The 27226-nt window shown below is 44.6% G+C and overlaps 1 protein-coding gene and 1 non-coding gene across 5 annotated transcripts in view; one reads left to right on the forward strand and one right to left on the reverse strand.

The window, feature by feature from the left end:
- Nucleotides 1–3634: 3634 nt before the first annotated feature.
- Nucleotides 3635–3737, reverse strand: LOC135274484 (small nucleolar RNA U13). The gene has a single exon (XR_010342307.1). It is a non-coding gene; the product is annotated as a small nucleolar RNA U13 (small nucleolar RNA).
- Nucleotides 3738–21394: 17657 nt separating this feature from the next.
- DCAF4 (DDB1 and CUL4 associated factor 4) overlaps nt 21395–27226 on the forward strand; it is a 32030-nt gene continuing 26198 nt past the window's right edge. For 2 of the 4 annotated variants that reach the window (XM_064375012.1, XM_064375013.1), the window contains exons 1-2: nt 21395–21492; nt 23930–24023. The gene's annotated coding sequence lies outside the window, so the exon portion shown is untranslated. The remainder of the gene's footprint in view (nt 21493–23929; nt 24024–27226) is intronic. The other 2 variants (XM_021675037.2, XM_021675040.2) reach the window with 1 other exon arrangement.

A 27226-nucleotide genomic window follows, 5' to 3' on the forward strand; every position in this document is an offset into this window, starting at 1 on the left:
AGATTAGCCAGGCCTGGGTAGCACATGCCTGTAGTCCCAGATACTCAGGAGACTGAGGCTAGAGAATGGCTTGAACCCAGAAGGTGAAGGTTGCAGTGAGCAGAGATTGTGCCACTTCACTCCAGACTGGATGACACAGTGAGACTCTGTCTCAAAAAACAAACAAAAAAAAGAGTAAGTCCTCTTTTCCTCGCTGAGCTTTGGTGAGTCCATTTGCAAAGTCGAGGGGAGCGGAGACTTTCCTCTAAGAAAAGATTACCTTATGATCCTGCATACCATTAGAGCAGTAAAACACGTTTGATTTATTTCTCTCCTATGCTGAGTCAGGTGGTAGGGGAACATGCCCACTTCCATAGCCAGAGCTGTTTTTGCATCAGATCAGTTATTCATTGAGAGCAGAAGAAAAAATTAACCTCACACACTTACCTCAAATTGTTTGCGATCCAGTTCTTTTGTTGCAAGAAACTTAGATTCAGTAGACTAATCTAAGCATTCCCAAGCCATTCCAGTTTTGCCCAGAAGGATTGCAAGCCTTGAGAAGAAAAAAATTAAAAAATAAAAAAACAGCCTTAGCATGCAGTGATCTACTTTGATCAGAGTGCACGGATTGCTGGGATAGCTACCAATGCTTTGGAACATGCCTTCTCCCTGCTGCAAGAACTTGGAAAGACACACTCTGTACAACCCCTGTGCAAATGTAAAACAAGCACCATGCCACTTTCGTTTTGTTTTATTTTTTTTCTTTTTGTCGCTTACACCTGTAATAAAACTGCAAACCACGCTACTTTCTTTGCTCATGAAACCTACAACACCTTCTACTTCTTCCTCTGTGAATGCCATGTTGTACCTGTAGCCTATATCTATGTTTTTTGAATGATTAAATACCTGAAGTTGAACATCCGGCAGAATGGCCTCAAAAAACTAGACCTGCCCTGCCTTGTGGAAAAACCCCAGAGGCCACACTTACCCATGGCTGATATTTCAAATGACTATTCATTTGTCCCAGAAGTCACAGACAGATTTATGCCTCAGACACTCTGTAAAGAGGTACCCAGAGCACAGACTGAAAATGCAAATCATTATTCCAATCTTCTTTCTGGGATCAGGAGAATAAAGGGAGAACAGATGCCTTAAATGCATCAAGGGCACACAATGCTGCTGGAAAAGGGTTGCAATTCTGTCCCCCACACAAAGCCCTTTAGGAGAGGGTGTCCATGTACCCTGAAACTTACTTAACATTTCTAAAAGTGGGGTGAATCCCAAGGGGCCAGCCTGAGCCTGGGTGTGCTTTTGCATGCAGAACAGCCGCTAGAGCAGGAGCTGGTCTCCCAAGAAAGATGGGGTTTTGCTCTGTTGCCCAAGCTGGTCTTGAACTCGTGGTGTTAGAGGCGTGTGAACCAGAGCAACTCCATCTTAAATAGAAGCTGGGTAAAATGAGGCTGATACCTCCTGGGCTGCATTCCCAGTAAGCTAAAGTATTCGAAGTCACAGGATGAGATAGGAGGTCAGCACAAAATACAGGTCATAAAGACCTTGCTAATAAAACAGGTTGCAGTAAAGGAGTCGGCCAAAATCAAAATGGTGACAAGAGTGACCTCTGGTCATCCTCACTGCTACACTCCCACCAGCTCCATGACAGTGTACAAAATGCCATGGCAAGGTCAGGAAGTTACCCTATGTGGTCTAAAAAGGGGAGGCATGAATAATGCACCCCTTGTTTAGCATATTATCAAGAAATAGTCATAGAAATGGGCAACCAGCAGCCCTCGGGGCTGCTCTGTCTATGGAGTAGCCATTCTTTTATTCCTTTACTTTCTTAACAAACTTGCTTTCACTTTGCAAAAAAAAAAAAATTATAAAAGTGAGGCATTAGGAGTAGAAAGTCAGGCTCCCAGCTGGCTACCATATTTAACTGGTTTCTATTTTAAGTAAGGACTACAAGGAAAGAGGTGGGAGACAGGGCAGAGTCCCGCGTGTGCTCTGCAGGAGCGTTACTCACCAGGTCATTACTCACCAGGGCGCTTCTAAAATCTGGGGGCCCTGCAGGAGGTTTCCTTTGCAGGCTCGCAGCTAATGTAGAAGAATGAGGGCTTCTCTTCTCCAGCCTTCTTTTCAGGGCTCCTAACCTTCCAACACCCAGAGTGTTCTCCCAGTAGGTAGTCAAAATAGCTTACCCAGAACACCAGGAGGAAGAGAGGAGGAGGTGCAGGGAGTTGGTAACGGCCCTCCAGCATTCCAACTGCAGAACTGAAGAGGTCAAATAGGTGGTGGGACATTGGAACATGAAACGATACATCAAATCCAATAGCAAAATCTCTTAATTGATCTTCATAACATGATATCATAAAAGGCCCTTTTTCTAAGTAATAGAAAAAGACATTTTTGGCTGGGTGCGGGGGCACACACCTGTAATCCCAGCACTTTGGGAGGCTGAGGCAGGGTAATCACTTGAACTCAGAAGTTTGAGACCATCCTGGATAACACTGCGAAACCGTATCTGTACAAAAAGCACAAAAATCAGCCAGGTGTCGTGGTCTGCACCTGTAATCCCAGCTACTCAGAGGGATGTGGCGAGAGGATCACTTGAGCCCAGGAGATCAAGGCTGCAGCAAGCCGTGATCACAATGTGCATGCCAGCCTGGGCAACAGAGTAAGACCTCATCTCAAAGAAAAAAGAAAAGAAAAAGAAAGAGACATTGTTGATGGAATCTGCTAGACATCCATGGAGCTCAACTTCCTACTTGTAAAAATCCACAGTGCCTGATTTTATTGTAAAACACATTTGGCCGGGCATGGTGGCTCACGCCTGTAATTCCAGCACTTTGGAAGGCCGAGGCAGACAGATCACCTGAGGTCAGGAGTTCAAGACCAGCCTGGCCAACATGGCAAAACCCCGTCTCCACTAAAAATACAAAAATTAGCTGGGTGTGGTGGTGCATGCCTGTAATCCCAGCTATTCAGGAGACTGGAGCAGGAGAATCGCATGAACCCGGGAGGCAGAGGTTGCAGTGAGCCAAGGTCATGCCACTCTAGCCTGGGTGACACAGCGAGATCCTGTCTCAAAAACACACACAAACACACACACACACACACACATTTATTTAAAGAAATCAAAAGTATTTTCCACATCCTCTTAAATCCCTAAATCTCATTATAAGTTGACTATAAGTTACCATTGGTTGAATTTTGCCATCAAATAGAATTTAGTGCCCTCAAGTTCATGGTGTTGGGTGAAGTATTATACACAAAGTAATTCAGACAATATCTCAGAATCTTAAACTTTATCAATACCCTATATTACATTATAAACTATTTCCAAAAAAAATTGTATAAGATGCTTCCTATTCAAGCAGACAGCTGAGCCCAACCAATGATAAAGGATTCATCATCATAATAAAAACCACACTGAATAGTACTTCCCAAGTGAAGGCACTGTTCTAAATCACTTTATCGGAATAAGCCTGTGTAAGCCTCTCAAAAACTCTTTAGACATACTCTCAAGATCCTCATTTTACTGGCAGGAAATAAAAGGACGACTGTAGAAGCAAACTTACAGTAACTAGCAACCTCCACTTAAAACTAGGTCAACGAGTTTGCCAATCTCTAAACTCCAGTCCAAAGAACTTTTTTTTCACGTCAGACGGGTAATATGCCAGCATCATAACAAGGTTTGAGGGAGCACAGCTCACACATGCGCGTGAAAACCCAATCATCACACTGATGAACTATAAAAGGATTCAAATATCTCTTCTTTCAAGTTCAAAACATAAAAATGAATTTTACTCTCAAATCTAAAATTCGCAACACCGGGTTTGTCATATTACACAATGCTATTTTCATTAGCTATCTGAAAAGCAGGGAAGAAACCTTTTTCTCAGACAAATAAAACCTACACATATGTTTGAAACAGCAGGCAACCATTAGTGCCCCTACTATTGGAGAAGTCTCCTTTTTTTTTTGAGACAGAGGGTCTCACTCTGTTACCCAGGCTGCAGCCTCATCCTCCCAGGCTCTAGTGATCTGCCCACCTCAGCCTCCCACGTAGCTGGGACTACGGGCACGCACCACCACACCTGGCTAATTTTGTTCATTTTTTGTAGAGACAAAGTCTCACTATGTTGCCCAGGCTAGTCTCAAACCTCTGGACTCAAGGGATCCTCCCACCTCAGCATCCCAATGTGCTGGCATTACAGATTTAAGCCACCACTCCCAGCTCCTCCTTTTCCTTTATACTGTTTCTTTTTCCTCTCTTGGCCTTTCTGCCACCTCGACGATCCCCTCTGGGGAGGGTGGAGAATTTCAAACCAGTTTACCACGGTGCATACCCGCAAGGAAAAAAACAAATACCAAAACATCAAATTTCTACTAAAAGTTTTTTAAAGTTTACCTAAGGCTGGGTGCAGTGGCTCATGCCTGTAATCCCAGCACTTTGGGAGGCCAACATGGGTGAATCACTTGAGGTCAGAAATTTGAGACAGCCTGGCCAACATAGTGAAACCCCATCTCTATTAAAAATACAAAAATTAACTGGGCATGGTGGCAGGCACCTATAATCCCAGCTACTAGGGAAGCTGAGGCAGAAGAATCACTTGAACACGAGAGGCAGAGGTTGCAGTGAGCCGAGATCACACCACTGCACTCCAGCCTGGGTGACAGAGCGAGATTCCAAGTTTACCTAAAGCAGCAAGTGATTCTGCTGACACAGTAAAGCCATCAAAGAGATGGGCAGTAATAAAATTTGTGTGGCTTTAAACCTTTTCCCAACTGCCCCATAATCTGCAATGGAGGTAATACTTCAGAGCAATAGGTGTTCCCATTGTTCATTGTTTTTCACCCCTTTCTCCAGTTAAGCCCCCTCAAGCCAACAATAAATAAGAAAGTATACATTACTGAGGCTTATTGGTGTAGAAGTTTGATGTTTATTTGGTTTTTGTTTTTATGTTATTTTCAATGTGAAAATAATTTCATCTTTTTCCTGGACATAACAACAATGCACATCTATTATGAAGAATTAGAACAATATGGCTGGGTGTGGTGGCTCATGCCTGTAATCCCAGCACTTTGGGAGGCTGAGGTGAGTGGATCACCTGAGATCAGGAGTTCAAGACCAGCCTGGCCAACATGGCAAAACCCCATCTCTACTAAAAATATAAAAAATTAGCTGGGTGTGATGGCATGTGCCTGTAGTCCCAGCTACTTGGGAGGCTGAGGCATGAGAATCGCTTAAACCCAGGAGGCAGAGGCTGCGGTGAGCCAAAATAGCACCACTGCACTCCAGCTGGGGCAACAGAGTGAGACTCTGTCTCAATTAAAAAAAAAAAAGAATTCAAACAATACATAAAGATAGAATGATGAAAGTGAAAGTCTCCTAAAATCTCACTATCCTAACCAGTAATAATGAGGTAGACTTCTTGCAGTGTATTTATGTACACATGTATGTATACACACATGCACACATGCCACAGTTTTACATGGATGGGATCATAGCATATCTGCTGTTTTTGTTACAAACAACTCTTCTCTTTTTCTCTCCTCCAACTTTAACAGCAACCTAGAGTGTATGTGTATATATTTTCCTTTGTAACCATACACACACACCTATATACATTTTCATATACACTGACACATGTAGAGAGGTTTTCTGTTCTTTTTTTACAATGATAGAATCATATCACACTCATTCTGTATCTTACTTTTCTCACTCACCAGTATCTCTGGGAAATCTCTCTCAGACATCTGGTAAGGCTATTATTTATCCCATTGAATAGCCATATAATATTCTATGGAGTAATCTATTTTAATTTTTCAGCCATTTCCTGATTAATGGCCATTCACCATGTTACCGGTTCTTGGCAGCTACAAACAAGGCTGCAATAAACATTCTTGCACACATGTCTGTACAAATAAGCACTTTTATTTTATGGAATCGATTCCTAGGAGTAGGATTCTGGGGTCAAGGGAAATATGTTTTTTTTGTTGTTGTTTGTTTGTTTTTTTGAGACAGAGTTTCACTCTTGTTACCCAGGCTGGAGTGCAATGGCCCGATCTCGGCTCACCGCAACCTCTGCCTCCTGGGTTCAGGCAATTCTCCTGCCTCAGCCTCCTGAGTAGCTGGGATTACAGGCACGCGCCACCATGCCCAGCTAATTTTTTGTATTTTTAGTAGAGACGGGATTTCACCATGTTGACCAGGATGGTCTCGATCTCTTGACCTCGTGATCCACCCGCCTCGGCCTCCCAAAGTGCTGGGATTATAGGCGTGAGCCACTGTGCCCGGCCCAGAAATATGTATTTTTAATTTTAATAGATATTGTCAGACTGCTTTCCCAAAAAAAAGGCCAGAATGCTCTACAGCAACACTAGCAATGGATGGAGCACCTGTCACCCCACAGTCCTGCTGGCAACAGGTAACAGGACTCTTCTTAATTTTTTGCCAGTTTAATGGATAAAAAGGAATATTTCATTATGCATTTATTTGCATTTCTCTGAATCTGGGCCACTGCATACACTGTGCAGTTTGTGCATAGGATGATGGGGCAGAAATCTGGCCCACAAATGGTTTGCAAAGACAGGCATCCTGACCATGTTGAATGCAGAGGAAGGGGCCCCAATCTTTTCTTGTTTATATGAAGGTAATGCCAGTGGCCCCATCCTGACTACCAAGAAATTTGAACACCTTTTTATATGGCTGTTGGATATAGCTGGACTTCTGTGAATTTTCTCTCCATATCTGTTGCCCATTTTTCTGTTGGGAAGCAATAGAAAATATCTACTTGTATTATTTAATATTAATCTTGTCAATTTATAGGAGCTGAAATTTGCAAGATTAACTATATGGAAATTAACTCTGACTACCATCTGCATTACAGTTACTATCATTTGCCCAGTAACTTTGTATATGGCATCACTTATAAAATATTTTTAATGTTTTTAGTCAAATACATTTATCTTTTGTAACTTTCGGCACCCAGTCTTGGTTAAAACTATCTCCTTAATCTCTAAAAAATACAGGCTAGGCACAGTGTCTCACCCTTGTGATCCCAGCACTTTGGGAGGCTGAGGCAGGTAGATCACCTGAGGTCAGGAGTTCGAGACCAGCCTAGCCAACATGGTGAAGCCCCATCTCTACTAAAAATACAAAAATTAGCTGGGCATGGTGGCAGACACCTGTAGTCCCAGCTACTCAAGAGACTGAGGCAGGAGAATTGCTTGAACCCGGGAGTTGGAGGTTGCAGTGAGCCAAGATCGTGCCACTTCATTCCAGCCGGGGGGACAGAGCAAGACTCTGTCTCAAATTTTTAAAAAGTTCATATATATATTTTAATAAGATAATTTAGGAGACTACCTGTATTGTCTTTCTTTCTTTCTTTCTTTCTTTCTTTCTTTGTTTATTGATTTTTTTGAGATGGACTGAGAGGAGATCCTGTCATTGCACTCCAGCCTGGGCGACAAGAGCAAAACTCCATTATAATATTCTTCTTTGCTGGAGAGGATGTGGAGAAATAGGAATGTTTTTACACTGTTGGTGGGAATGTAACTTAGCAAGAATCTAGAACCAGAAATACCATTTAACCCAGAAATTGTAATAATCAAAGGATTATAATGATTTATATTATTTTACTATTTTAATTATTAAATTATTATTATTTTATTATTTAAATTATATTATTTATGTTATTATAATATAATATATTGGGTATACCCAATTATATTTATATTATAAAACCCAAAGGATTATACTATACAATCTACATTATAATCCTTTGAGTTATAATGTAGATTATGTACATTATTATGATACTCAAAGGATTATAAATCATTCTACTATAAAGACACATGCACACGTATGTTTATTGCAGCATTGTTCACAATAGCAAAGACTTGGAACCAACCCAAATGCCCATCAATGATAGACTGGATAAAGAAAATGTGGCACATATATACCATGGAATACTATGCAGCCATAAAAAAGATGAGTTCATATCCTTTGCAGGGACTTGGATGAAGCTAGAAACCATCATTCTCAGCAAACTGACACAAGAACAGAAAACCAAACACTGCATGTTCTCACTCATAAGTGGGAGTTGAACAATGAGAACACATGGACACAGGGAGGGGAACATCACACAACGGGACCTGTTGGAAGTTGGGGGATAGGAGAGGGATAGCATTAGGAGAAATACCTAATGCTATACAGGCTGATGGGTACAGCAAACCACCATGGCACGTGTATACCTATGTAACAAACCTGCATGTTCTGCACATGTACCCCAGAACTTAAAGTAAAATAAATAAATAAATAAATAAAATGCATTTTTGGCTTATTAAAATATAATGTAATCAGTACATTGGATCACATGAGGTCAGGAGTTCGAGACCAGTCTGGCCAACATGGCGAAATCCCATCTCTACTAAAAATACAAAAATTAGCCAGGCATGGTGGCAGCCACCTATAATCCCAGCTACTCGGGAGGCTGAGGCAGTAGAATCGCTTGAACCCAGGAGGTGGAGTTTGCAGTAAGCAGAGATCACATCACTGCACTCCAGCCTGGTAGACAGAGCGAAACTCTACCCCAAAAAAAAAAAAAAAAAAAAAAGATAAAAAAAGAATGTTTAACTTTACGTATCTCCTACCCAACTTATTTTCTGTCATGTATTTTTTTTTTTTTTTTTTTTTTTGAGATGGAGTTTTGCTCTTGTTACCCAGGCTGGAGTGCAATGGCGCGATCTCGGCTCACCGCAACCTCCGCCTCCTGGGTTCAAGCAATTCTCCTGCCTCAGTCTCCCGAGTAGCTGGGACTACAGGCGTGCACCACCATGCCCAGCTAATTTTTGTATTTTTAGTAGAGACGGGGTTTCACCATGTTGACCAGGATGGTCTTGATCTCTTGACCTCGTGATCCACCCGTCTCGGCCTCCCAAAGTGCTGGGATTATAGGCGTGAGCCACCGCGCCCGGCCTCTGTCATGTATTTTAAAACTCTACAGTTGATGTTCTTGTATATTACCCATTCATTTACCCTTCTCTTTGTTTTCCATTTGTTTGTTTATTTGTTCCCTCATTTCTCTCCAACCTTCCATCTGAGATTATTTTCATTCTGCCTGAAAAAAAAAAAATATGCCTTAGAATTTCCTTTAGTGGGTTTGCTGGTAATGAACACTCAGTTTTTGTTTGTCCATTTTGTTTTGTAAAATACCTTTATTTTATCTTCTTTTTGTCTAGATAATTTCATAAATTTGAAATAATTTTAAACATTCATTTTCAAGACTAGAACAAAGAACACCTTGCTTTCCTGAACCATTTGGAAATAAATTGCCAACATAATGCCCCATCACACTTAAACACTTTAGTCTATAATTCTTTTAAACAAGGACATCCTCCTACACAACCAAAATAAAAACACAAAAATCAGAAAATTAACACTATACCTCATGACCATCTAATCTAGAGACTCATTCAAGTTTTGCAAATTGTTCCAATAATATCCTCTAGAAAACAAAATAAACCAATTCAAATGACGTGTTGCATTATCCTGTCTCTTTTTTGTGGGGGGAACAGAGTTTTGCTCTTGTTGCCCAGGCTGGAGTGCAATGGCACCATCTCAGCCCACCGCAACCTCCACTTCCTGGGTTCAAGAAATTCTCCTTCCTCAGCCTCCTGAGTAGCCAGGATTACAGACATATGCCACCATACCATGCTAATTTTGTATTTTTAGTAGAGATGGGGTTTCTCCATGTTGGTCAGGCTGGTCTCAAACTCCCAACTTCAGGTGATCCACCCACCTCGGCCTCTCAAAGTGCTGGGATTACAGGTTTGAGCCACCGTGCCCGGCCTATCCTGTCTCTTTCATTTCCTTTGATCTGGAATAGTTCTTCACTTTCCTTGTCTCCGTGACCTTCACATTTTTCAAGATTACAGGACAGTTTTTTTTTGTGTGTCTGAGGTTTCCTCTTGGTTAGAGTTAGGATATGTGTTTTTGGCAGCAATACTACAAAAATGACACTGTGTTCTTCTCATTGCCTCCCATCAGATGGTATGCAATGTAGATTTGTGTCATTATTCGTAATATTAACTTTGATCACCTGATTAGGGTGATACCTGCCAGCTTTCTCCACTGTATGTTATTCTTTTCCCCTTTGCAGTTAACAAGTATTTTTAGGAGATATTCTGAAATTATGTACATATCCTCACTTTTGCCCTCTAGCCTCAGCATCCATTGATGTTTCTTTGCTGAATTAATTATGATGATAATGATTGTCAAATCATGGTTGTATTCATTTATTTATTTTCCAGACAGGGTCTTACTCTGTTAGCCAGGCTGGAGTGCACTGGTACAGTCACAGCTCACTGCAGCCTTGACCTCCCAGGCTCAAGCGATCCTCCCACCTAAGCCTCCCAAGTACCTGGGACTACAGGCATGTGCCACCCACACCTGGCTAATTTATTCTTTTTTTGTTTGTTTGTTTCTTTTTTTTTTTTTTTTTGTGGAAACAGGGTCTCACTATGTTGACCAAGTTGGTCTTGATTGATCTCCTGGGCTCAAGCAATCCTCCTGCCTTGGCCTCCAAAGTGGTGGGATTACAGGCGTAAGCTACCATGCCCGGCCTAAATAGTGATTTTTCTAACTCCCTCGTTCCTTCTCCATTTATTCATTGACACTCCACTGCAAGAAAATGTTTTCTCCTCTCTTCGTTTATTTATTCTCTTTTTTTTTTTTTTTGAGATGGAGTCTCGCTCTGTCACCCAGGCTGGAGTGCAGTGGCATGATCTCAGCTCATTGCAACCTACACCTCCCGGGTTCAAGCAAGTCTCCCAACTCAGCCTCCTGAGTAGCTGGGACTACAGGCGGGTGCCACCACACCCAGCTAATTTTTGTATTTTTAGTAGATACCAGGCTTCACCATGTTGGCCATGCTGGTCTCAATCTCTTGACCTGGTGATCCTCTGGCCTCAGCCTCCCAAAGTGCTGGCATTACAGGCATGAGCAACTGTGCCTGGCCTTCCAATCTCATTTTCAATCTTTCTACAGTTGTAGCTCTCTTCTCCAATAGTGAGAATCCCATCTCCCATTGTTCCCAATACGTTTACTCATTGAATCATGTTATGGACTGAATCATGCCCCCCTCCAAAATTCAGGAAAGCCCTAATCCCCACTACCTCAGAATATGAATGTATTTGGAGATAGGGCCTTTAAAAAGGTGATTCAGGGCCGGGCGCGGTGGCTCAAGCCTGTAATCCCAGCACTTTGGGAGGCCGAGGCGGGTGGATCACAAGGTCGAGAGATCGAGACCATCCTGGTCAACATTGTGAAACCCCGTCTCTATTAATACAAAAAAATTAGCTGGGCACGGTGGCGCGTGCCTGTAATCCCAGCTACTCAGGAGGCTGAGGCAGGAGAATTGCCTGAACCCAGGAGGCGGAGGTTGCGGTGAGCCGAGATCGCGCCATTGCACTCCAGCCTGGGTAACAAGAGCGAAACTCCGTCTCAAAAAAAAAAAAAAAAAAAAAAAGGTGATTCAGGCCAGGCGAAGTTGCTCACATCTGTAACCCCAGCACTTTGAAAGCCAGAGGCGGCAGATCACTTGAGGCTAGGAGTTTGAGACCAGCCTGGCCAACATACAAAACCCTGTCTCAATGAAAAATACAAAAATTAGCTAGGCGTGGTGACACGCCTCTGTAGCCTCAGCTACTTAGGAGGCTGAGGCAGGAGAATTGCTTGAACCCGGGCAGCAGAGGTTGTAGTAAGCCGAGATCATGCCAGTGCACTCCAGCCTGGGCAACAGAGCAAGACTCTGTCTCAAAAAGTAAATAAATAAAGATGTGATTCAGTTAAAAGGAGGTCATTAGGCTAGGCCCTAATCCAATTTGACTAGTGTCCTCATACACAAGAGGAAATGAGGACACAGAGGAACAAGCAGGGATGCTCACACGCAGAGGAAAGACCATCTACAACCCAAGGAGAGCGCCTCAGAAGAAACCAAACCTGCCAACACCTTGATCTTGGACTTCTAGCTTCCCAGACGTTGAGAAAGCAAATTTCTGTTGTGTAACACCACCCAGTCTGTGGTGTTTTATTACTGCAGTCCTATCAAACTAATATCGATCCATCCAGCCAAAAGCAACCTCATCTAAAACCAGCACCAACAAATATTTTGTGATCGCCATTCTGCTTTAAGCAAGTTCTAAGAAGCACGTATTTCTGTAGCAATCTCATTATCTATATAAATTCAGCCCGAGATGGTGGTTCACGTCTGTAATCCCAGTGCTTTGGGAGGCTGAGGCAGAAGGATTGCTTGAGCCCAGGAGTTCAAGTCCAGCCTAGGTAACTTATAGTGAGACCCTTGTCTCTACAAAAAGAAAAAAATAGCTGGGCATGGTGGCACGTACCTAGAGTCTCGGCTATTCAAAAGGCTGAGATGGGAGGATAGTTTGAGCCTGGGAGGTTGAGGCTGCAGTGAACCATGATGGCACTTCACTGCACTCCAGCCTGGGTGACAGAGCAAGACTCTGTCCTAAAAAAAGAAAAAAATAAAATAAATAAATAAGTAAATTCAGTATTCTCTGCCAACCAACTACCTGTGCACAATCTCGGTGTGCTTGCAGGGACTGGTTTGGTCTCAGAGTTAAGGAGCCAGTGGATTTTGTCACAATATATATTCTGTGCATGTGGCACTCTGACGGACCTTATTCATTCTGAAGATCTCACTGATGGCTTGGCCAATCCACAACACCTACAGTGCGTATTTACTGAGCACCAGAGAGTACAATCACTGACAAGGAAACCAGCTCAAAGCTTAGCTTCTTCCTTAAAAAGGCATTGCTCAAATTGTGACCCCCTTAGGAAGTGTGCTTTAAATTGCACCACCATCTAACCTTAACTTATTCAAAATTTCAGAGATCTGAAAAATGACTCTGGATCATAGACCCCCAACTCCTTTATCTCACCCATTCTTATTCCTCTTGGAATTTATGTCCCGACTTCATGAGTCTAAGAATGATTGCTCTGGCTGCCTGCACTGTGCAATCTGCTGGGCCTGGAAGCCCCAGCTGTGCTCTCTCTGCCTCTGACACCTCCCCTGGTAATAAACAGAGCTCTACCAGAGTTTCCCTAATGACTTCTGCAGCAATGGACAATGCTGCCACTCATTAATAGTGGCACTAGCACTATGGGGCTAGTGGAAACAAATGTTTATTTGGTTCCAGAAAATTAGCCATTCCCACCATTAGACACTGTCTACAGAGGTCTAATGGTGGGATTGGCTCATTTACAAAAATGAGCCAATGATGAGAAGCCATTTACAGAAAGAGAAGCTAGCTGAAACCTCCACCTTAAGGTGAGGTGGTTAAACCTTCTGCAACAGCAACACACCATGACTGAATCTTAGCCTTGTCTCAAAGAGCTGCTTCCTTAGGGGAGTAGAGAAATTATACCCATGCCTCAGAGTGAGAAAACAGATGCCTGGAAACCCCCGCTTCCTTGCAATTCTCTGTTACTTTGCTAGCTTTTACAGCTAAGCTGCTGTGATTCTCACTATGTCTGTGGAAGAAGGTTATCATGCATCCTTCTGGGTTCAAATTCACTGTGTCCTCAAGTGCTCACTGTGGGTCACACACTGTTCTATGTTGTTATATAATCTCAGTACATTTAATCTTCACACTGAGGTGAATTCCTCACTTTTCAGATGGGAAAACTGAGGCTGTCCTGGGGGAACCCAGGACAGGATAAGAAGGTAATCCATTCTGCATTCAGATCCAGAGAGGTCAAGTAACATGCCCAAGGTCACACAGTTAAACTGCAAAGGAACAGGAATTCAAACACAGGCCAAGTGCCCCCACAGCATGCAGTCTGGCCTGCCAGGCTATATTTTGGGTAATGGTTAACAATAATTACATGTACATAAAGTGTCTTCCTTCCAACATGCAAAACACTTCCAAAGAGGTTTTCTCATTTACCTATGGTGTAACGCCTTTCTAATCTGGAAGGATGAAGTCACAGTGCTTCAAATTACCTCCTTTAATGCATAACAGGTGACTACATCTTCAAATTTGGGACAGAACAGGAATAAATTAATTTGTGAAAGCATGTGGCCCCAGGGATGTGACTCACCTAAGGTGGCATGGGAGGAGATAGGCCGGATGGAGGACAGAATTTGGGGAGGTTGATGACACAATTTGGGGAGATTGCTTACATTAGCCTTCTTGGTTTACCTGATTTTATATGGATGTGATCCCAGAAAACACAACAGAAAGATTCAAGCCCTCAAAGTCCCTATGCCCTCTCCTGGGGACAAGAATAACATTCTTATCTGATTCTCAAAAAGTCTCCCCAGGCACATGCACACTGTTTCTGATTAATTCGGCTTGGCTTTCCTTCTGTAGTTTCCTAGGGCTAAAGGGAAGCTGAATTCTTCCCAATTCTCTTCCTCATGTCCCCTAAAGGCAATCCTCCTATCAGTGTTCTACAGAAATTCAAATGCAGAAGAAACCAGGGAGGCAGTAAGATTTCCAACAATTGCATGCCTCAAGTTTTTTTCTTTTTTTTTTTTCCTGCTCTCATTCTGCTGGATTTTCCTTCTCTTAATCTATAGCTTTCTGTGTTTATAAAGCTGTTAACACCAACAAAGTTAGTCACAGAAAAAAATGCACATCCTTTTAATGTGCTTTTATCTTGCTAAGGACATGAATTATGCTCATGGAAGCTCTAGCAAGGTACTCTTCCTGTGAAAGCCTCCTCTTTCTCTAGTCTAGACTCTCCTTGGAAGAAGACCCCAAATTTGCAAATGTCTAACGCGGGGTGGGGGAAGTTGTAAAAATTATTTTACAAATGCTCCAAATTAAAGCACAATTCTTGGCACCACCCCTTCCAATGGCTTGTCTCTGTGTCCAAGAAAAGGTTCCATTGATTTCTATGGCAAGGAATGGAGAAATGAACACCCAAGGATAAAGCCTGCTGAAGGAAATACAGTTCTGTACCATAAATAAGCCACAAATTACATTACTTGGGTAATCTAGATGCCTGGGGAGGTAGAGTCACTACAATGTGCTCTCTCTTTAATTCACAATTTAAGATGCTTAGCCATCAGGCCAGGACAGGACAAGAAGATAACCCATTCTGCACTCAGATCCAGAAAGACAAGCCTGGCTAATAGTGACCTTTCTTGACTAACAGACTGCACTTTTGAAAATCGCATTGTATAAGAATACTTATTGACCTCAAAAAAGCATTATTCACAACATACTGTTTAAACAACACAAAAAAAGTAATTACCTTAAAGAGCCCTTTTCTGAAACAGCATCCGACTAAGCTGATTCAAAAGAACTATTAACGGTTTAGGTAAGATGAAGAGAAATAAGACCACTGTGGCACCCAAGGGCTAGCAAGAGTGGGAAGCTGTGACCACTAAGAGGCTCAAAGGAGCAAGGGGAGGAAATGAAATTTCTGGCTCCCGGACGAGGGACCAGAAAACATATTCCCAAGCAAGGAAGGAGCAAGCAAAATCCTCATTTCTCTCTCCACCCACCCACCTATCTACTACGGGTGTCTCTCACTGGTTGAACTCAACTAGAAGGCCGGCAGCAGAGGAGTCCAGGTAATGCATTTTGTAGATATGCACACAGCAGGTCAAAGAAGGATGAAGAGTAGATGGGGAACAGGGGAGCAAAAAGAGAATAGTCACCTGATCCAAAGTAGCATCCAGTCACTTCTTTTTTTTTTTTTTTTTTTTTTTTTTTTTTTTTTTTTTTTGAGACGGAGTTTCGCTCTTGTTACCCAGGCTGGAGTGCAATGGCGCGATCTCGGCTCACTGCAACCTCCGCCTCCTGGGTTCAGGCAATTCTCTTGCCTCAGCCTCCTGAGTAGCTGGGATTACAGGCATGCGCCACCATGCCCAGCTAATTTTTGTATTTTTAGTAGAAACGGGGTTTCACCATGTTGACCGGAATGGTCTCGATCTCGAGCTCGTGATCCACCCGCCTCGGCCTCCCAACCAGTCACTTCTTATCACATCATCTTGTCATTACACTTATCATTTTTATTTTCATTTTTATTTTTCTGTCCCTCTCCCCGCTGGAATGTAAACTCTTTGAAAGCAAGGAATTTGTCTGCCTTGTTCAAAACTGTATCCACACACGGAATGTTGGAGGCCAGGAAGACTGCGGAAGGCATCCTCATGGGTGAAGGGTACAGGGTTTCCCAGTCCAGGTTTCCAGAGCCTGAGTGGGGAAGGAGGACATCTGTATTGGGCAGGGGGTGGAGGCAGAGAGAGGAGATGTCTATGTAGAAGGGGATTGATCAAACAAGTAAATAAAAATAATGAGAACCTCACTCCTGGAGAAGGAAGCTACAAACACAGAAAGGGAGAAAACTAGAATTAGCCCTATAGTGATGCACTGGAATTGGAGATACTGGTGTAAACTCATGGTTTTCAAGATATGTGAGTAGATAGATGTACAAATAAATATAGACGTAACTGTCGGGGGGGGGTGTTCCCAACTGTAACCATAGAGGCCTTGGAACAAGATACCCTAATAGCAATAAGTACACTTAGCACTCAGGTCTTGGCTTCTAAATACCAATTTCCATGAAGTGGAGATTAAGTTCAATTGAATTAAGTTGAATGGAGCTGAAGATTAGGTGACAGTTGTGTATCAATGGCAGTTTTTCAATTTTGATGGTTGTACTTTGAATACATAGGAGAATGCCCATGTCTGCAGGAACTACAAACTAAAAGTATTCCAGACTGATGACGTATCAAGTCAGTACTTACCCTCAGGAAAAGAAAAAGAAAAATTCTGTAGTTGGAAGTTTTCTATTAATTTGTGATTGTTTTCAAAAATAATCTTAATTTTTAAAAAAATGCACTTACATCTCCAGCACCTAGAACAGGTCTGGCATTCCAAGTGCTCAATAAATATTTGTTGAATTAATTACTGAAGGACATAAACAGTTACAACAAACACATGCTTAGAAAAACACACATCCAGGCCGGGCACGGTGGCTCACGCCGGTAATCCCAGCACTATGGGAGGCTGAGGCGGGTGGATCACAAGGTCAAGAGATCGAGACCATCCTGGTCAACATGGTGAAACCCCGTTTCTACTAAAAATACAAAAATTAGCTGGGCATGGTGGCGCATGCCTGTAATCCCAGCTATTCAGGAGGCTGAGGCAAGAGAATTGCCTGAACCCAGGAGGTGGAGGTTGCGGGGAGCCAAGATTGCACCATTGCGCTCCAGACTGGGTAACAAGAGCGAAACTCCGTCTCAAAAAAAAAGAAAGAAAGAAAGAAAGAAAAACACACATCCAAATATTAACAGTGGTTTTTTTGGAGGGATGGATTTATCACAGATAATTTGGGTATTTTTTCACTTTGTGCTTTTCTGTTTCTTAAGTTTTCTTAGATTATTATGCTTTTTTTTTTCTTTTTTGAGACAGAGTCTCACTCTGTTGCTCAGGCTGGAGTGCAGTAGTGAGATCTCAGCTCACTGCAACTTCCACCTCCTGGGTTCAAGTGATTCTCATGACTCAGCCTCCTGAGTAGCTGGGATTACAGGTACCCACCACCACGCCCAGCTAATTTTTGTATTTTTAGTAGAGACGGGGTTTCATCATATTGGCCAGGCTGGTCTTGAACTCCTGACCTCAAGTGATCTGCCCATCCCAACCTCCCAAAGTGCTGGGATTACAGGCATGAGCCACCATGCCCAGCCTATTATGCATTATTAACTGTTATATTGATCAGGTTGTTAAACAGCTAAAACTAATATTTTAGAGGCAAAGTCTTGTCCTCAAGTTTATGCGTTCCAACATTTTACGTATTAAGTTATTGAGACCAGATCCTTGGAAACTGTTTGTCTACCCAAGTACACAAAACACCAATATGATCAGTTAATTATTGAGACATGTAACTTCCTGATGTCTAGAATATTCTTGCCCATTACCCAGGGTTCCCTCTTTTCCAAAATCATGATAATGGAGTCAGTCATCAGGATTTTGGTGAACATGTAATCATACAAAGAGGTGTAGAGAATTTTGTTGGGTATTTCATTAGGTTAGGAAAGGAACTAGATAATTATTCTAGATAAAGATTTTTGGTGGCCAAGGCACTCACTTGAATACTGATGAAAGTGAGTGCTCCTTTTTCTAGGCTCCGGATGCACTGTTACGTGGCCCACCATGGGCATGTTAATTACATTTCTCTCGTATTGATTTTATTTTGGATTAGTCTCCATGATGAAATTTGGCAGGCATCCTAGTTCCTGTGGCAACTTATGTACAAGTCACCTCTTAAAATGGCCAACTCCTGCTGGGTGCAGTGGCTCACGCCTGTAATCTCAACACTTTGGAAGGCTGGGCAGGAAGATCACTTAAGCCCAGGCGTTCAAGATCAGCCTGGGCAATATAGCAAGACCCTGTCTCTATAAGAAAAAAAGTTTTGCTTTGTTTTGTTTTTTAAAAACAGGCCAACTCTTGCAGTTGATTTAAACAAATGTTGATTTGTTTAAATTAACATTTATATTTTCTATTTTGGAGGATGGGGAGACATGGGGATGGCTAATGGGTACAAAAACATAGTTTGAAAGAATGAAAAAGATCTAGTATTTGAAGGCTGGGCGCAGTGGTTCATGCCTGTAATCCCAGAACTTTGGGAGGCCAAGGAGGGCAGATTACCTGAGGTCAGGAGTTCGAGACCAGCCTGGTCAACGTGGTGAAACCCTGTTTCTACTATAAATACAAAAAATTAGCTGGATGTCATGGCAGCGGCCTGTCATCTCAGCTACTTGGGAGGCTGAAAGAATTGCCCATTACCCAGGGCTCCCTCTTTTCCAAAATCATAATGGAGTCAGTTATCAGCAGTTTAGTGAACATGTAATCATACAAAGAGGTATAGAGAGTTTTGTGGAAGGCAGTGTTTCACACCTGTAATCCCAACACTTTGGGAAGCCAAGGTGAGCAGATCACTTGAGCTCACAAGTTCGAGACCAGCCTGGGCAACATAGAGAGATCCCCATCTCTACAAAAAATACAAAACTTAGTGGATGTGGTGATATGCACCCATGGTCCCAGCTACTTGGGGGGCTGAAGTGAGAGGATTGCTTGAGCCTGGGAGGCGGAGGTTGCAGTGATCTGAGATCGCCACTACACTCCAGCCTGGGTGACAGAGTGAGATGCTGTCTCAAAAACAAAACAGAAAACTTACTAGATAGTCACAAACACTGGATTATGCCTGATTATTTTTTTAAAATGGGCGCTGTGCACCAAGTCCTGGGTGAGGCACTCTATCATCAGAGCTTACTCCTTACCACCTTCCTCAGTAGGTGTCTTATCCTCGTTCTAACCTGTGAAGAAACTGAGGTTGGAATGCCTAATGACTTGCCCAATGCCCAGCAAGCTTCCTTTGTGCACTGATTTGCAAACATTCTTTAATCTTTGCTCTGTGTGTGTTGCAGGTCCCCAAGGTATATCTCATGCCTACCTCACTGTCCCCTCCATGGACATTCAACAAAGCCTGCTGGCCGGCTGCGAGCCGCTCATTCCCTCAGCAAGTCCAAGCCAAGTCCTCCTGCTGCCTTCCTCCAGTGTTCCCCGCTCTTCCATGGAGAAGCCAGCTTGACTCCTCCCCCAGAGTTCAAGTCTGGCCGACTCTCCCTCTGAATCCTGCCTCCCATCGGCATCTCCCTTCCATCCTGGCTACCCCCACCCTGATTTGGCCCTAACTACCTTTCACAAAGACTGTTGCTGCAATAAATTCCTTTGGGGTCTCCCAGTTGACTTCCACAATCTTTTCTTCCCAACCCCCTACATGATGATTTCCCAGAAGCACAGCTCTAGTCCTGTCACTTCCCAAGTCTCAAACTCTCAGAGCCTCCCATTGTCTACCTTTTTTTTTCCCAAGACAGTGTCTTGCTCCATCACCCAGGCTGGAGTGCAATGGTGTAATCTCCACTCACTGCAACCTCTGCCTCCCGGGTTCAAGCCATTCTCCTATCTCAGCCTCCCAAGTAAGTGGGATTACAGGCACCGGTCACCACACCTGGCTAATTTTTTGTATTTTTAGTAGAGACGGGGTTTCGCCAGGTTGGCCAGGCTGGTCTCGAACTCCTGGCCTCAAGTGATCCACCCAGCTTGGCCTCCCAAAGTGCTGGGATTACAGGCCTGAGCCACTGCGTCAGGCCTAACTATTCTTTCCCTGTCAATTCCTGCAGCAACAAGCCCCAACCCACCCTGCGGGAGTTTTGCTTCCAATATTCCCCTCCCACCCAGCCAGCTTGAACCGGCCTCCAGCCACGTTGTTCCTTCAGCTAGGATTTCTCTCTGCCTTCTCTTCAAGGCCGCTCAAGCTTCATGAAGCGGTCCTTTATTCTGACTATGCCCACTTCTCTCATTTTCCTCATCACCCTACCCCACTCCACACGCTGTACTTATCTACAAACTCCTCAGAGCCAGGAGTTGAGCCTGAAATCCTAGCTTCCTCGTTATGGGTTGAAATGCCTTCACACAGCGTGCAATGGGTGAACCCCACCACCTGCTTTAAAACGGGTCCAGCCAAGGGCGGGGGCCTGGGTTATGGAGCCGCATGACGCCCCAGGCCTGCTGCTGGACCCCACCAAGCCTGGCTCTGTGAACTCAGGTGTCCTCACAAACTGTCTCTTCGGGCCACAGCCCATCAGAGGCTTCCGTTTTCCTTTCAGAAGATCTCATAACCGTCACAGCACACATAGGTCATTCTAGAAATACTGGTGGTGTGAACAAACTCCCAGCTGGAGAGGACCTGAGAATGATAGATCAGATTCCTTCTCTCAACGTAAGAAATCAAGGCACAGAGAAGGGAAGAGATTCGCCCTAGGTGCCACAGCAAACAGGAGCAGTACTGGAGCCAGCACCGAGGACTCTTAGTTCCACGGTCAGGGATCTTTCCTCTACACCTTGAACCCTGCAGACCCAGGGCAGCGGTCTCCGTCGCCTGAGGCCATTGCCGAAGACATCACCGCCTGTCGTAACATCACGTTACTTCTGTCCCTCGCCTCAGACTCCTTCGCTCTTTCCACCACAGCGAGGGGACTTCTCCAGGGCCGGATCAGCCTGCAGAGAGAGGAGGACACGGCCGCTCAGGAAAGGGACTCCCTACAGTTCGGCGCTCAGGGAGCAGTCCCCGGCCCCGGCCCCGCCCCCACGTGCGCCTTGCCCCGCCCCTAAGCGCTCCCGGCCCCGCCTCCACGTGCATCCCGCCCTGACAGGCCAGGCCTGGAAGGAGCCGAAGCCCTAATCCCCGCCTTCTCCGTATGATCGCTCCAATTGACGTTGATAGACAGAAGCTGTGTCCAGTGAGAAGAAAAGGAAGGCCTCTATAGCCCTATCGGCTACTACAACACCAAAGACGGATCCACCTAACTGGCTGACGCTACACCTTGGTCTTTCCGGGTCCTTGAACACGTTGGCCCAACTCCTGCAGAGCTAAGGCCGAGGGGGATTCGGAAGGAACCCTCTGAACAGGTAAGTCTGTGCTGCCTGGGGTGACTGTTGGCGTCGGTTCGAGGGCTGCCGCTTTCCCGCTGCAGAACTCGGGGTGGGAGACCGGCGCAGCTGGGAAGGCCGGGGAAAGGGGCGGGGAGGGGCGTGGAGGGGCGAGCACGTGGCACGCCAGCACTACCAGGCCTGGATGGCAACTGGGCCGGCGCGCTCCGCCCGTTCGGGGGCGCGGTGTTCTGGGGCGCGTAGGGCCCTCCGGCCGGATCAACACTGCAGCCGTAATCAACCAGGGAGGGCACCCCGAGTGTCACCACTGACGGCGTTTCTCTAAGCCCTGATGCCGAAGGCCTCACCCGACACCTGGCGGTGGCTGGGCTGCGAGCCCTGCAGCGGTGAACGTTCAGGTCTACATAACAGCTAAGGCGTGACCGACGCTTACGAAGTGGCCGGCCCTGTGCTGGCGGCTTCACAGCCACTAACTTTTCCCAGCACCAGCCCTATGTGTGCTTGTCCGACGCAGGAGGGGGTGCAGTTTGGTTGTCCGTGGGGGTAGCGCACGAACTAGCAAGTGATGGGGCCTGCATTGGCCCTCGCCTCCACTCTGAGTTGTGTGTTAGCGAGAAAGCCAGCTCTTCCACACCTCACGGGCTTCCCGGGGACTTCAGAAACCATGACACCTTTGGCTGGGCGCGGTGGCTCACGCCTGTAATCCCAGCACTTTGGGAGGCCGAGGTGGGCGGATCACGAGGTCAAGAGATGAGACCATCCTGGTCAACATGGTGAAACCCCGTCTCTACTAAAAATACAAAAATTAGCTGGGCCTGGTGATGCGTGCGCTGGTAGCCCCAACTACTCCGGAGGCTGAGGCAACCCAAGAAGCAACCCCGCGGCCCCGGGACTCCCCAGAGTCTCTGAGCCCCGGTTATTGGGCTCCAGTTCGGGGCCCCTAACCATGTGCTAAACAAGATGGTAAGGCTCAGCCTGGAAACCAGAACAGCTCCGAGACCCCCAAACCGGAGAGCCCAGTTGGGAGGTGGATCCTCTTCCCCATTGAGCTTTGGCATGCTGAGGCTGGACTGTCCCCCTGTGCTGTCGGGCCTACCTCCCTGGGGAAGACGAAGCCAGCCTCCACGCTCGGCTCCCGGGCTGGCCGGTGGGGAATCCCAACACTGGCGAAGCCCGGGTGACCCGGAAGCACTGATGGTGTGGAAGCCCGGGCCTGCCCCTTACTGGGTGTAGCGCGCCCCTCCCACCCCCCAGCCTTCTCTGGGCGTGCGCCTTGGGCCTGTTGAGACCGGGCCTGGCATGGGGCACTGGGGGTGGGGAAAGAACCTGTAATTCCGGAAGCTGCGGGCTCCCAATCCCGACAGCATTTTGGAGACTGTGCAAAAATGAGTGCCGCTTTTGTGTGGAAAACTGCTAGCCTGCGAGAGAAAGCCAACCTCGTGCACGGACCTTTATAGAGGGTGGTCCACATATTCTGTGTAATACATACAGACGCTGGGCGCATACTGACTTTCCGTGTTAAACCTCAGAATGGCTGCCGCCCGCGTAATGGCTGACGCCTGTCATCCCAATACTGCGCCAAGGTGGGAGGATCGCTGGAGGCCAGAAATTCGAGACCAACCTGGGCAATAAAGCGAGACTCCGTCTCTACAAAAACATTTTTAAAATTAGCTGGGTGTGGTGATGCGTGCCTGTAGTCCCAGCTACTCCGAGGTTGAGGCAGGAGGACGACTTGAGCCCAGGAGATGGAGGTTGCCATGAGCAGAGATCGCCCCACTGCACTCCAGCCAAATGGGGGGTAGGAGGGAATAAGTAAATAAAATTAAATAAAGTGATATCCCGCTGTGGCTTTGATTTGCATCTACCTAAGGACTAATGATGTTGAGTATCTTTTCATGTGCCAATTGGCTATTTGTGTAACTTTTTTTTTTTTTTTAATGAAGTTTTGCTCTTGTCAACCTCAGGCTGGAATGCAGTGGCACGATCTTGGCTCACTGCAGGCTCCACCTCCCAGGTTCAAGTGATTCTCCTGCCTCAGCCTCCTGAATAGCTGGGACCACAGGTGCCCGCCACCACTCCCAGCTAATTTTGTCTTTTTAGTAGAGACGGTTTCACCATCTTGGCCAGGCTGGTCTCAAACTCCTGTCCTCAAGTGATCCACCCACCTCAGCTTCCCAAAGTACTGAGATTACAGGTGCGACACCGTGTCCGGCCTTAAATCGTGTTTTCTGATGCATGGAAGTTTTTGATTTTGATGAAGCCCAATTTGTATGTATGTATGTATTGTGTGTGTGCGCTTTTGTTGTCATGTTTGAGAAATCATTGCCTAATCAATATAATGATGATTTATACTTTGTTTCCTTCAAAGAGTTTTATAGTTTTAGATCTAGATCTATTTTTCTTTGTTTTTGTTCCATATGGTATAAAGTAGGCATCCAAATTCATTCTTTTGCAGTTTGATATTCAAATGTCCCAGCAGTTGAAAAGACTCTTCTTTCTTCCGTTGGATGGTCTTGGCACCTTGATGAAAACCAATCGACCATAAATAGGTATATGGGGCCGGGCGCGGTGGCTCACGCCTGTAATCCCAGCACTTTGGGAGGCCGAGGCGGGTGGATCACAAGGTCAAGAGATCGAGACCATTCTGGTCAACATGGTGAAACCCCGTCTCTACTAATACAAAAAAAAAAAAAATTAGCTGGGCATGGTGGCGCGTGCCTGTAATCCCAGCTACTCAGGAGGCTGAGGCAGGAGAATTGCCTGAACCCAGGAGGCGGAGGTTGCGGTGAGCCGAGATCGCGCCATTGCACTCCAGCCTGGGTAACAAGAGCGAAACTCCGTCTCAAAAAAAAAAAAAAAAAAAAAAAAAAATAGGTATATGGATTTATTTCTGGTCTCAGTTCTACTCCATTGATCTATATTTCTATCCATATGCTAGTAACACAGTGTCTTGATTACTGTAGCTTTGTCAGGAATTTCGAAATTGAGAGGTGTGAGTCCTCCCAACTTTGTTCTTTTTCAAGATTGTTTTGAATATTCTGGCTCCCTTGCATAATATGAATTTAGGATCTGTTTATCTATTGCTCAAAAAAATGGTAGTTGAAATTTTGACAGGGATTGTATTAAATCTGTAATTTCTTTCAACAGTGTTTTGTAGTTTTCTGTGTACACACCATACATTTATTTTGTTAAATATATTCCTAAATTGACCAGGTGCAATGGCTCACACCTGTAATCCCAGCACTTTGGGAGGCCGAGGCGGGTGGATCACCTGAGGTCAGGAGTTTGAGAACAGACTGACCAATATGGTGAAACCCCATCTCTGCTAAAAATACAAAAATTAGCCGGGCCTGGTGGGGGTGCCTGTAGTCCTAACTACTCGCGAGGCTGAGACAGGAGAATTGCTTGAACTGGGGAAGTGGAGGTTGCAGTGAGCCAAGATCATGCCACTGCACTCCAGCCTGAGTGACAGAGCAAGACTCTGTCTCAAAAAAAGAAATATATATATATAAATATATATATATTCCTAAGTACTTTTTCTCTTTTTTTGTAACTCAGCCTAAGCAGGACCAGAGGAGTACTTTATTCTATTTGAAGCCATTGTAAATGTAATTTTTCTTTAATATTCAGGCTGTTCGTTGCTAGTGTATAGAAATACAACTGGTTTTTCCATACTGATCTTGTGTCCTGCAACCTTGCTGAACTCATTTATTAGGTCTAATAGCTTTTTGGTGGATGGATTCTTTAGGATTTTCTGTGTATAAGATCATGTTTGTTTGCCTTTTATTTCTTTGTCTTGCGTAGTTGCCTGTCTAAAACTTCCACTACAATGTTGGAATAGAAGTAGTGAGAACCAACATCTTTGTCTTGTTCTTGCCATAGAAGGAAAACTTTGTCTTTAGCCAGTAAGTATGATGTTAGGTGTGGGTATTTTGTAGATGGCCTTTTATCAGGTTGAGGAAACTACCCCTTCTGTTTCTAGATTGTTGAGTATTTTTTTTTTATCATGAAAGGATGTTGCATTTTGTCCAGTGCTTTTTCTGTGTATCATTTGAGAAAATCATGTGAGGTTTTCCCCATCTATTAATATGGTGTATTACATTTGTTGATTTTTCATATGTTGAACCAATTTATATTTCAGAGATAAATCCCACTTGGTTATGGTATGTAATCCTTTTTATATGCTCCTGAATTTGGCTTGCCTGCATTTTGTTGAGGGTTTTTGCGTCTCTATAATCATAACACATATTGACCTATACTTTTCTTCTTCTTTTTTTTTGAGAGAAGGAATCTGGCTCTGTCGCCCAGGCTGGAGTGCAGTGGCACGTTCTCAGCTCACTGCAACCTCTGCCTCCCAGGTTCAAGCTATTCTCCTGCCTCAGCTTCCCAAGTAGCTGGGACTACAGGTGTGCACCACCACACCCAGCTCATTTTTTGTATTTTAGTAGAAACGAGGTTTCACTCTGTGTTGGCCAGGCTAGTCTTGAACTCCTAACCTCAAGCGATCTGCCCACCTCGGCCTCCCAAAGTGCTGGCCTTATAGGCATCAGCCACTGCACCTGGCCTTCACCTGTAATTTTCTTCCTATATCTTTGTCTGATTTTGGTAACAGGGTAATACTGGCCTTATAAAATGATTTGGAAAAATGTAGTAAATATCTTGGAATTCTTTTCGTAGGATCCATTCCCAGAAGGAAGCATGTACATTTATAAGTTACTTGATAAATATTGTCCAATCATTTTCCAAAAAAACCATATTGCATTTATTTGTTGTTTGAAATTAACATTGTCTTTGCAGAATAGTAGTCTCTTAAAAATTATAATTCTTGGCCAGGCAGGGTGGCTTACGCCTGTAATCCCAGCACTTTGGGTGGCTGAGATGGGTGAATCACCTGAAGTCAGAAATTTGAGACCAGCCTGGCCAACATGGAGAAACCCCATATCTACCTTAAAAAAAAAGAAGAAGAAGAAAAATTATAATTATTTATGCCTTTTTGGTGCTTGAAAGAGTCTCTGAAAGACAAAGCCAAACCTAACCTTCTGCAACACACCTGATTTTAATATCTGTGCCTCGTAGAGCAGCTCCGAAGGTGCCAAATGCAGCATGTTACCAGCAAATTGTTTTTGAGCGCTTCCTACATAGAACAGTGTTTCTCAACTTTAGCACTATTTTGGACCCAGGTGACTCTTTTGTTATTGTTCTTGAGATGGAGTCTTGTTATGTTGCCCATGCTGGTCTCAAACTCTGGACCCAGGCCATCCTCCCACCTGGGACTGCAGGTGTGAGCCACTACACACAGCTGAATAATTCTTTCTTTTTTCTTTCTTTCTTTTTTTAATGTTGTTTGTTTGAGACAGGATCTTGCTATGTTGCCCAGGCTGGTCTTGAACTCGTAGGCTCAAGCAGTCCCCCTGCCTCAGCTTCCTGAGCAGCTGGGATTACAGGCATAAGCCACTGCGTCCAGCTCTGGATAATTCTTATCGAAGAATGTATGGGAGCTGTCGTGTGCATTGTAGGATGGTTAGCAGCATCCCTGGCTTTTACCCACTAGGTGCTAGTAGCAGCCTACCCCTCTGCCTCCCAAGTTGTGACAGACGAAAATGTCTCCAGACGTTGCCAAAGTCCCCTGGTGGGCAAAATAGTCCTTGTTTAGAAGCACTGATCTACAAACTATGATGCATACTGGGTTTTACATTATCATTGGATAAAAATTGGCTCTAATTTTGAATTGAATTCTCATTGTATACCATTA

The sequence above is a fragment of the Aotus nancymaae genome, unplaced genomic scaffold (assembly GCF_030222135.1).
Source record: "Aotus nancymaae isolate 86718 unplaced genomic scaffold, 86718_ANA_hifiasm-v0.15.2.pri h1tg000011l, whole genome shotgun sequence".
NCBI classification, from domain to species: Eukaryota; Metazoa; Chordata; class Mammalia; order Primates; family Aotidae; genus Aotus; species Aotus nancymaae.